Here is an 11,665-nt window from a genome sequence, read left to right on the forward strand (position 1 = left end):
CGGTGGGCCAGACACTGGCTAATGGTCGCTCGCTGGCGCTCAGTCCAGCCATACTCGCCAACCTCTACCGTTGCCTGGCCGAGGCGACCATTGGCAAAATTGACCCGCACCAGAATGGACCCCTCTGGGTGTTCTAACTCTGGTTGTAGGTTTATTTCTCCACCCTTCGACCAGAGGTTCCTGCCTTTCGACGAACGGAAGCCCTCGGCCTTCAACTGGCCTCTCGACCGGCGCCATCTCACCGAGCCGACGAGGTATTCAAACACTTCCTCAGCCTCGACGTCCTCTCGGATGACGAGTTCCTAGTATGCCGGCGCCAGGAGTACCCTTCCTCGCTCAGGCTTCCTACGGCAGCATGGGCCGAGTCCGAGGATGCGGACATCCGTTAGTGCTGGGGTTTGTTTGTTCTAGCTCGCGACCTTCCTCTGGGTTGCGATGCCCGCCGAGCCAGCTAGGAGGTCTACCACCCCCATTTTGTCGCCCAGCAGCTCGGCAATCTTCAAGGCTGCCCCGTTCCCCTGCTCGCTTCTCAATCACTCCTGAGTCAGGGGCGTCTTACCGGTTCCTCTGAAAGGGAATGCAAGACGTCAGACCAGGAGTTCCAAGAGAAGTGCAGGAAATTCCGGATTCGGCCGACGGTTCCTGAATCTCTGGGAACCGACACTTTCGGGGACTGGTGGGAGGAGTACACCGGCGAATTCTTCGGCGCCCCGGCCGAAGATCTGGTGAAGAAGATCTTTGGCGATCGTCCCAGGTCAACGTCCTCGACTCAACCTAAGGAGTTGGCCCAAGGTAGTTTCTCCGCTTTTCTTCCCTTTTTTTTTAATCTCTTTATATCACTTAATCCTTGTTACTAATTACTTTGCTCTTCAGGAGGTCGAGTATCGAGGAAGGTTGAAGTGGTCGCCGCGGTGGCGAGGGCGAAGAAGCTGGTGCCCACGAAGAGGACCATCGCTACTGGGCGAACGGTCCTTGCCAAACGCCCCCACCGATGGCTGAGCCGGAGGTTGATGCCCCTTGCTCTTCTAAATGCGTCAAGAAATTGGCGAAGAAGGGCAACTGGGAAATTCATGTCGTCCTTAGTGATACTACAGGGACGCCTGCTCCTGCCGGCTCTCCTCCTATGCCAGCTGCCTTGGCTTTTCCAAACCCGACTCCTCCAACCGTCTCTCCTCTTGAGGCCACGGCCGACCCCATCGGCGCACCAGCTCCAGCTTCAGAGCCGGTCGTGGCGCCTGCCGCAGGGAAGTCTGCTGCACCTGTCGAGGGACCTTCTTCTCCAACGGTCATTCTGGAGGTATAATTCTACTTCTACTCTTGTTCCTTTAGGTTTTTGGTCGTAACGCAGAAGGTTTTTCTTTTTTGTTCAGGATGTCGAGAGCGAAAGCGAAGAGGTCCCCCTGGAACGCCGTCGCCGACCAGTCAACTCTCCTCCCGTCCATCTTCCTCCGATTGTCGAAGCGACCGCTCGACCGACTCCTCCTGCGGCGGATCGCGGCAAGAGACCCATGACCGACCCTAAGGCCACGGTCGAGACATCGATCCCCCCGCAGGATGAAGATCTCCTCGGCCTTTGTAAGTCTTTTTCTTTTGCGTTAATTTTCTCATGACACATGTTCTTAAAAGACTATTAAATGTCAGGTGCCCGAACGTTCATTTCACCGACAATTCTATGCGCCGACGGGCGTTGTCTATATTTCTTGGCCACCGTCATGGCATCAAATGTAGATGACCTCCATCGGCCGCGTGAATTGAGAAGCGGTCTAAGGTATTGGGCTCGGCCATTAAGTTCCCTGGGTTCGAGCAATGACCCAGAGGGCATGGCCAAAGTCTCATCTCGGCAGGTCTAAAACAATCATTTTTCTTTTTATGCACTATATCACGACGTCCTTACTGTCTTTCACAAAATTTTCCTCTTATGTGCAGCCATTGTGGGAATTGGAGCTTGACGCTCTTCTCCAGAGCACGACCGGTGAGGCCGGCTCCTCCGCTGCTCCTGCCGAACCAGCGGGAGCCATGCCCGAGGTCCAAGTCTTCATGAAGCTGCGCGAAGTCCTGTCTTTTACTGCCTCTCAAGCTCTCCGATGCAAGGGCCTTGACTCTGTTGGAGAGTGTCTCAACGACCTTGCCAGCGGTGGTCACCTGAGCCCGGAGGGTATCTCTTTCCTCACCGATCTCCTGGAGCGAACTCGGCAACAATTTCTCATCTTCGAGCGAGCCTTACAAGCCGAGGACGACTTGAAGGTGGCCAAGGTCGCGCAAGAGGCTGGCCAAGTAGAGATGGAGGCAATCAAGGCGAAGAAAGCAAAGTTGACCGAGTTTGATCGTCAGATCTCTGACCTCCAACGTCAAATTTCTGACCTTCAACGGCAAAGGTCGGCTGCCGCTTCCGAGCTTGAGAAGGACTTTGAGGCCAACAAGGCTCGGCTGACGGCCTTCGCTGCCGGTGCACGGCATATCCAGCAACTGCAGTGCAACAAGAAGACAAGGCAGGCTGAGATAATTTTGAGCGAAGTTAAGTGGCTGGAGCTAAAAGCTGCCCTCGAGACTTTCCTCCCCTCGACCCCTTAGGAATTTATCATTGTATTTGTATTTGTTCTCTTGTAATGATTCTTATGTTATCAATACAATGATCGTTTTGCTATCAATACGATGGTCGTTTTGCTATCAGTACAATGGTCTTACTCCTGCATTTCCCATGTAATTGGATAGTACTTCTTCAAAAACTTTCCATTAATCGGCAATTTGTGGACCGAACCCGTCTGATCTCTTAGAAGATATGCCCCCTTGCCGAGGACTTTGTGAACGATGAATGACCCTTCCCAATTTGGCGACCACTTACCAAATCTGGGGTCTTTAATCCCAACAGGCAACACAGTTTGCCAAACCAATTCTCCTTCGCCGAACGTTTTTTGTCTTACACGCTGGTTATACGCTCGCTCGGCAATTTTCTTTTGCACTACCAATAAGTTACCCGCGTCGATTCGACTTTCTTCTAAATCTTCTAATTCTTGTCGCATCGCTTGACTATATTCAATACTGAACAAATCACTCTGCTCGATTACTCGTAACGAGCTTATACTCAACTCGACCGGTAACATAGCGTCGTGTCCATAAGTTAACGCGTAAGGAATGGTTCCAGTGGCCGACCGGGGTGAAGTTCGGTATGCCCATAATGCTTCATTTAACTTCAAATGCCACAACCCGGGTTTCTCTTTTACCATTTTTTCAAGGATGCCGATCAAAACTTTATTGCTTGCCTCGGCCTGCCCGTTTGCCTGTGGGTACTACGGCGTAGATTGCTCGAGTCGAATATTCAAACCTGCCGCGTATTCCTTAAACCTATCGACCGTGAATATAGTGCCATTATCAGTTATGATCGTTTCTGGCATGCCGAATCTGGTCACAATATTCTCCTCTACGAATTTGCATACCTCTTTAGCAGTTAATTCGGCGTATGATTTTGCCTCAACCCACTTAGTGAAATAGTCAGTTGTTACAATTATCCACGCGTGTTTCGTTGCCCCCGATGATGGTGTGATCTTGCCAATCACGTCCATTGCCCAACCCCTGAACGGCCATGGTTTAGTAACCGAGTGTAGTAATTCGGCTGGGGCTCTCTGCACGGGTCCATGAATTTGGCATGGTACGCATCTCCGTGCATATTCGATACAATCTTTTAATATATTGGGCCAAAAATAACCGTGTCGTCGAAGTAACTAGCGCATCTTTCGTCCAGACTGGTGTGCCCCACAAATACCTTTATGTACCTCGGCCATTGCTTGGGCGACCTTATGTGGGCCGAGGCACAATAGTAGTAACCCGTCCTCGCCTTTGCGGTACAACTCATTTTGGTGCGACACGTAGTTCATGGCGAGGACCTTCGTTCTCCGGTCGTCTTTCCCGTTGGGATTATCGAGGTACCGTAACATCGTCTTTCTCCAATCATCTGGTTCTACCTCAATGGCACATACTTCTACGGGGTCTCCTCATTCTAGTAGGGATGGGAGCGACATTACCCTAGTACATATTACGTGTGTGCGCTGGAGGGTTTGCCGATCGATCAAAGCCGGGTACGATTGCAGGCCTGTGGCTGCGATTCGGCCGAGCTTGCCCCTCATGAGTTGTGCTCCGGAGGCGATCTGGGCGAGTTCATCGGCATCGGTGTTGTGGATTCGTGAAATATGTTCAAACGTGATCCGTTCGAATGACTCGGCCAGGTAGGTGGTGACCATGTGATATGGCGCTAAAGTACAACTCATGCAACGAAAAATGTCGTTCAATTGGTTAATCACAAGTTCGGAATCACCGAGGACAAGAACACGGGAGGCCCGTAGATCGTGTAAAACGTGGAGGTCGATAATGAGGGCTTCATATTCGGCCTGATTATTTGTGCAGCTGAAATCCAACTTGAGAGAAAAATACCATCGGCAGTGGTCGGGCGACTGAATTGCAATGCCGACACCCGCCGAAGTCGAAGTACTGGAACCATCGAAATGCATAGTCCAATGGTTATCGCGTATGGTGACTAGACCGATGTCGACATCGCCCTCTTCAAAACCATATGGGGAAGGGTGTTGGGCCAAGAAGTCGGCGAGAGCCTGCCCTTTGACAGCCTTTTGGGGTACGTACTGCAGGCTGAACTCGGATAAGACGAGCGTTCATTTCCCGATTCGGCCTTTGACGATAGGCCGAGTGAGCATGTAACGAATTACGTCTGTTTGGGCAATGACCTGCGTAACTGATGGGAGCATGTAATGTCGAAGCTTGGATGCGGCAAAAAACAAAGCTAAGCAAAGTTTTTCGACAGGTAAATAATTGAGCTCTGGTGACTTCAGATTTCGGCTAAGATAAAAGATAGCTTGCTCACGTCCTACATTGTTGTCTTGTGCGAGGAGACAACCAATGGATTCGACGGCTGCCGAAATGTATAATTTAAGGGGTTTGTTGCGACAAGGTGGGACTAGCACGGGTGGGGTGGAAAGGGCCACCTTGATTTGCGTAAATGCAGTTTGATGCTCTTGCGCCATTCAAATTTATTGGTATCCTTAAGTTTAAGGAGAGTGGAGAATGCCTTCATTTTACCGGCCGAATTGGCGATGAAGCGACAAAGGAAGTTTATCTGCCCGAGTAACGACTGCAGCTGTTTCTTTGTTGTGGGAGGTAGGGCGCTAATGATGGCGCGGGCTTTATTTGCGTCGACTTCGATGTCGCGATGGTGCACCAAAAACCCTAGGAAATTACCGACTGAAACACCAAAAACACACTTGGCTGGGTTCATCTTGAGATTATTCTTGCGCATGCGAAGGAACGCTTGCCGCAGATCATCCAGGTGCGTTTGGTGGCGTTTCGACTTTACCACCACGTCGTCGATATAAACTTCGACGATGGTCCCGATTAAGTTGTGGAAGATCATATTCATGGCTCGTTGGTATGTGGCGCCGGCATTCTTGAGGTCGAATGGCATGACTACCCATTCATAAGTACCGAGTGCCCCTGGGCAACGAAAAGCTGTTTTGTGGACGTCGGCTTCGGCGATGAAAATCTGGTTGTATCCCGCATGGCCGTTCATAAAGGATAGCAGTTCATGATTAGCTGCGGCATCAATTAGCAAATCTGAGATTGGCATTGTATATTCGTCCTTGGGAGTAGCCAGATTTAGGTTACGGAAATCGATGCAGATGCGGAGGGCACCGTTTTTCTTCAACATTGGGATGATATTGGCCAACCATTCGACGTACCGAGCGGTCCTAATAAATCCGTCTTTGAGAAGCCGAACCAATTCTTCCTTAATGCCGAGTTGTACCTCGGTCGAAAATCGACGAGGGGGTTGCCGAAAAGGCTTACATCCGTCTTTGATGCGTAACTCATGTTCTACCAGGTTTCGATCGAGGCCTGGCATTTCATGGTAACTCCACGCGAAGCAATCTTTAAATTCCTGGAGTAACTTACGGAGTTCGACCTTCGTGGCCGGTGGGAGTAATGCGCTTATAAACAATATGCGAGGATCATCGGCCGTGCCTACGTTAACTTCTTCTAATGGGTCCTTCACTTGAGGCCGATGATCTTCGAGTTCGGCCGGCGCAGCCTGAACTTTATCGAGAGACAGAACAGGGCCGTCATCTGCTTCGGCCAAAAATTCAATTAAATTGATGCCGGAATGCGATTGCTTGGTAATGGCGTACCAATGGGCCAGCAGTCGTTCCATTGTCGATGAAACCGCGGCCTGACGCTATTCTTGCTTGGTGTGCTTAATCATCGGCATTGGTGACTAAATCCGCTAAGCCAAGTCTCGCTGAATCCTGTTGGACAGTCTCAGCGCCGACCTCAATCACTTTTTGTACCGAAATTCCCGTCGGCCGCCCATCCTCGTTAAGGCCTTAGAGGGTGATGTAGCCGACGTGATCGTTGTAATAGCGAGCCAGAATCATGTTGGTCTCAAATGGTTGGTTATTGGCTGGGTGGACGATGACCGATTTGCCGTCCCAAAAGATGAGAACTTGGTATAGTGATGAAGGAATGCAACTGGTTTGGTGGATCCAGTCGCGGCCAAGTAATGTGTTATAGCCGGTCTTGGAATCAATTATAAAGAATGCCGTCATGTGTTGACGACCGGCAATGCTAACTTCCAACGGTAGCACTCCTTTGGTCTGAGACTTGTCACCAACGAAGCTGCTCATAGTGATCCCTGACGGAATGAGTTCATTATCAGAACGGCGTAAAGCCTTCATGACGGATATTGGCATAATGTTGACTGTGGCTCCACAGTCGACAAACACTTTAGAAATAGGAAATCCTTCGATGTGAGCCGTGACGTACAACGGCTTCAGGTGTTGGAGATTAACCGAAGGGGAGCGGGGAAATAGTTCGGCCAAAGCCGCCTTAAGGTTGTCCGTGCTTCAGGTTTCGCTGTCGTCGTCGTTTGGGACGAAATCTACTTGTGTTGCTTCCTCGGCGACCACGTCCCAATCCAAGGAATTTGACTGGTGGGTCCTTGGTTGGAATTCAACTGGTAGGACGTGGACCATACTGATCTCCATTTGTTCGAGGACCGAGGGACCCATTGGATCGTGGTCGTCGTCCTCTGCAGGACTAACCACAGTATCAGTCGGCGGAACATCCTCGATCAAACTTTTGAGTGCCTCGGTAAGAGCCGGTATCTGAGACGTGTGGACCAAGTCGAGTGTGGTTTGGCTATTTCCCTCGACTATGTTGACTGCTGAAGACTTATGTTGGTCCTTCATTGCACGGGCTCGTTCTTCATAGGCAATACGGGCGTTCCTCTTGTCTAGATATGTATCCAACCGTGCTATCCGTTTTTCCTCGTCGGCCGTGAGGCCGAAGAGCGATACAGCCGAGAAAACTTTGAAATGATAGCGCAAATGCTGAAGGTCGTCGAGCGAAAAAAGGTAATTCGGCGGTGTCGATATCTGTATAAGGATCGACCTCAAAACCAAGTACCTGAGCCTCCCGTATATGTTGGAACCTGGCTTTAATTGCTGGGTCGGAAGTTTTCTGAATAATTTGCTCAGCATCAGGGCAAGTGAGAGCTAGGTCGAGGGCTTCCTGACATGCCTTGGGTAGTTCGTACAAGTCATTGGCGGAGTATTTCTTATGAAACTCTCGCATGTGTTCCAGGGATTCACCGAGGAATGGAGGGTGTAAGTTGTGACGTATTTTGATAAACGGCTCGCGCTGCGGTAACGGAGAAAGTTTCTTTTCGGCCTCTTGTCTAAAGTACTCTAGACGAGCTCTCGTTTCCCCAGGTCGGAGAAGGATTTTGATACGTTTCTCAAACACTTCAATGGTGGTTTCGAAACCGGCAGCTGCTTCTTTCTTCCCTTCGACTAACTCGGTCATGATAGTCGGGGTTAGCCGTTCACTAATGTTTTCCACGGCCTTTTTTGGTTGCCACTGGTTGGCAGGGCTGGCCTGCGCTTCTCGTCGCCGAGCCATGCAATCAATCCGTTGACGGCGACATTTTTGTGAATTAGACAACGCCGTATATAAGCCAGTCGGGGAATTGTAACTGTACCAGCGTTGATCCGATGTCCTGAGTGGTTTGAAAGTTTTGCGATCGGCTGACGAGCTGGAACTGTTGGTATTGCGCGAGTAATAATCCTCATTATAGAAAGGTGCGTCGAAATCAAGACGCCGCCTGACCGAGGCCTGGTCTTTCGGCCATACTTGTGGGCCGAGTCAATCGAACACTTGACGTCGCGGACTAAGTTCCTTTGGTGATGCGGTAGGGGCCGTGGGTGGTGTTGAAGATGTTTTCTTCCCAGGTTCAACTGGTACAATGGTCACATAAAATCTTTGATCCATGAGTATCGTCGGAACTTGACCTCGTTGTAGGCTCATCGGCGGGTGGCCCCGATTGTTCCGTGGGTGATGCATTCGAAAATACATCAAGCTTTAGCCTTGTTCGACCATTCCGTTGACGGATATGCTGCACCGGGACGTATTCGGCCTTCCCTTTGTTTTTAGGAAGATGAGCATCTACCATACCAATTGTTGTTGAAGGGAAGGGATTGACGTCGACCGCCATCTGCTTTTCCAGAAATTTCAACTTTCCTTTCTCGATCCAACTTTGGATTGTATCCCGGAATACGACACAATTATTGGTTGCATGCTTATTAGAATTATGATACTTGCAGTATACCTTTCCCTTCAATTCATCGGCCTTAGGGATAATATGTCCCGGCCGAAGCTTGATGATCTTTGCTGCCAGTAATTGATCGAAAATTGCATCGGCCTTGGTGATGTCGAAAGTGTAGACTTTCGATGACTTACTCATTTCCTCGGCGGCCGAATGGACTTTGGTGTCTTTGCCATTTACTTGAGCCAGAGCCTTGCAGACGTAAGGTTTGTCTATTACTATCTCGGCCGCATCCACACTGACATACTGAGGGTCCCCGCTTTCGGCCGATGCATAGCTAACCGTGGGGTTCTTATACAACGTTCCCCGGGATGGTGACTTCAATATCTTTTCTTCTCGGAGCAGATAATCATACTGTTCGACGTGTTGAGCAAGTTCGTACATTGATGTGAGAATTACTTGACACTCAAATTAAACCCTCGTTTGACAATTGTAGTAGAATGGATAAGTGAGGGATCGTTCTAGACCGGGGATTAGGAGGGCTTGCTAAAACCTTCTAAATTGACTTAAGAACGTAAAAACAATATAAAACACTAAACTAGACTCAAAGAATGCAAAACTAAAATTTAAAACATTAAGACAAACCAAAAGACTCAAAACTAATTTTGGACGAATTTAAGATTATGGCTTGATTCAAAATACTTTAAAACATAAACTAAACAGATTCTAAGCACTAAAGAACAAGAAAGTAAAAGGGGGGGGGGAAAGTTTTGATTTGACGAAAATTGAAATAACAAAACAAAGTAACAAACTAAACGGAATGTAAATATGAATTTGTGATGGAATGAATGGAATGAAGGCTAGCTAAGGGGTTCTTCTCCACACATGTTATACTTGCATACAAGATTGATTCTCAGTTGGTCTTTCGATAAATTATGAAACTCAACACTCCGGATTAATTAGGTCCGCTTAAATTAACCGTCAAGTTTTCCTTAAGTTAATGAATTGGATGGGTTTGCGCAACGCAATTCACAACATTCTCCAAAAGTCCTTTACGTGAATAGCACAATAAAGATACAATCAAAGATCATTAAGTATTATGAAAACTATAAGTCTTGACGAGGCATTCGTTACTATGATGAGCATGAAACTCGTGCCAAGAATTCATTTAACGCGATTGTTTATAAGCAACCTCCACTACTTGTGAATATAAGTTCATAACGATTAGGTGAAAATCACTTATATTCTAGCGTCATATTTATGCATGAAAATTAAGCGCGCATTCTTAATAAACATTCATAAATAAGTTATCAATCAAACGGTTAAACAAATTGAATCCACAACTTATGAAATTCCAACGAAAGTTAATCAATTCATATTGCAAATATAAACATAGTTTCGAATCACCCCTTAGCTAAAGGGGGTTTAGTTCCTCATACCTTTGAAATCAAAGAAACACCTAAACATTCCAACAACTCAAAACTTGAATTGTATGAATGTTTAAGCACTCTTCTCTTCCATTCCTTATACGTACAAAACAAAGAGAATTAAAATGAAACTTTGAAATCAAAGAAACACCTAAACATTCCAACAACTCAAAACTTGAATTGTATGAACGTTTAGGCACTCTTCTCTTCCTCGTTGTTGTAGCACAAGGTTTAAGGATAGGTTGGTTGGGGGGATGGAAGTGTGGAATGGAGTGGAAATGGAGAAGATGGAGAAGGGAAAGTGTTTGTGTATTACAATGGAAAATGAGATGATTTGGTGAATGGAATGAATGGGTATTTATAGGAAGAGAATGGGTGTTAATGGATGTTTGTTTAAGGTATTTGGTGGAAGGGAAAAGGTGTGGATGGTGGGAATTATGGTGGATGGATGGTTTAGTGGATGTAGTTTAGGGTTTATTTAGGTGAATGTGGATGCATGGATTAGGAAATGATAATGGGATGGTGTGGAATTAAAAGCTAAAAAAATGGGATAATGGGCATTTAAGTGTGAATGGAATGGTGGGGGGGATGGCAATAATGGGAATTATGGTGGATGGATGGTTTAGTGGATGTAGTTTAGGGTTTATTTAGGTGAATGTGGATGCATGGATTAGGAGGAAGAATTAGGGTGAAGGGCTTAATGCATGGATTTGGGCCTAAAATGCCCCCCCTTGCATGGCAAGGGAAAGGACTTGGGCTAAAGCCCACGGCAATGGCTCTAAAATGGGCTAAGGTTAGGGTTTAGGTGCGGCATAGGCTTAGAGTCCACAAAGAGTTAGGGTTTAGGTCATCTAAAAGCCCAAAGCCAAGAATAGAAACTCACGACAATGGAAACCTCCAAGAATAGAAACTTCCAACTTTAGAAACTTTGGTTGCCAATTCCGACTTCTTTGCTCTTCACTTTCATTTCTTCATTTCTTGAACTCTTTTGACCTTCAACCACGTTCATTCCTCGTGCTCCATTTACATACACCACATTCCAGCTCAGTTTTGCTCCAAAAGCTCCAAATTGCATCATTTCATGCAATATGTCCTTTAAACCTGAAAACACATGAAAGTAGCTTAAAAGACTACTTTAAGGAAGAAAACATAACAAAAATGCATAAGAACTAGCTAACTAAGGCGCATAAATATGCTTCTACCATACATATCGCGAATGTTTGCCCCCAGGAACTTCTTTTTGTATTCCACGTCTAATCCGTTGAGAGCGATTCTGACGAATTCCACTTCGGGGAGTGGTACTCGGCACCAATTCCTGGCCGACTTAAACCTTGTTAGGTATTCCATTGGAGATTCGTCGGATGCCTAAGCCATCCTGGCCAACGATGATACGGACATCTCCATCCCTGGCCGATAGAATTGTTCATGGAACTTTTCGACTAACTCTTCCCAACTCTGCACGGAATTGGGCGGAAGATTAATGTACTAGGCTAAAGCTGAGCCTGTCAGTAAGAAGTTAAACAACCGTAATTTATAGAAGTCGCTATTAACGTCCCCACACTGTGCTGTGAATCGAGCCACATGTTCTAATGAAGACAAAGACGATTCTCCGGCGAAAAGGCTGAAATCAGGGATCTTA

The sequence above is a fragment of a genome, unplaced genomic scaffold (genome assembly GCF_019419815.1).
Source record: "Pyrus x bretschneideri cultivar Hongxiangsu unplaced genomic scaffold, Pyrus_bretschneideri_v1 Contig1, whole genome shotgun sequence".
Classification (NCBI taxonomy): domain Eukaryota; kingdom Viridiplantae; phylum Streptophyta; class Magnoliopsida; order Rosales; family Rosaceae; genus Pyrus; species Pyrus x bretschneideri.